Genomic DNA, 405 nt, shown 5'->3' with positions numbered 1-405 from the left:
CAGATTTAAACCACCTTGACCCACGGCCTTTCGAAACCTTAATCCCTTTTTTTATTCCCAATTTTCGAAAATATTCCCGATTTTCAAACGATTCTTCCCGATGAAAATAATGCATTTCGGATTCATTACCGAGTCGACGTAAAAATTCCACGAAGCGCTCATAACAGATACGATCTGATTAAGTGATAATCTGGATTCAATTTCACTTAATTAATTAACTAATGTATCTATTCAGTTTTTTTGGGTTGTTGTTATACTATTTATCAATTTCATTTTTCATCTTAGTTGTTTACTTCATTCATTCGCTCTGTTACAGAAACAAATAATGCATAATTGCAATAGATTTTTTTTCTATGAACGTATCACTGCACTTCCTACGTGTAGCGTGTGGAATGCTGCAGTTGT

General features: G+C 33.6%; 1 long non-coding RNA gene across 3 annotated transcripts in view; it reads right to left on the bottom strand.

Annotated features, from left to right (window-relative positions):
* LOC119591875 overlaps positions 1-405 on the bottom strand; it is a 181,478-nt gene that overhangs the window by 40,751 nt on the left and 140,322 nt on the right. The window lies entirely within an intron of this gene.

Source organism: Penaeus monodon, chromosome 29 (assembly GCF_015228065.2).
Source record: "Penaeus monodon isolate SGIC_2016 chromosome 29, NSTDA_Pmon_1, whole genome shotgun sequence".
Taxonomy (NCBI): Eukaryota; Metazoa; Arthropoda; class Malacostraca; order Decapoda; family Penaeidae; genus Penaeus; species Penaeus monodon.
The sequence above is the reverse complement of the archived record's forward strand: the minus strand, read 5'-3'. Positions and strand labels throughout refer to the sequence as shown.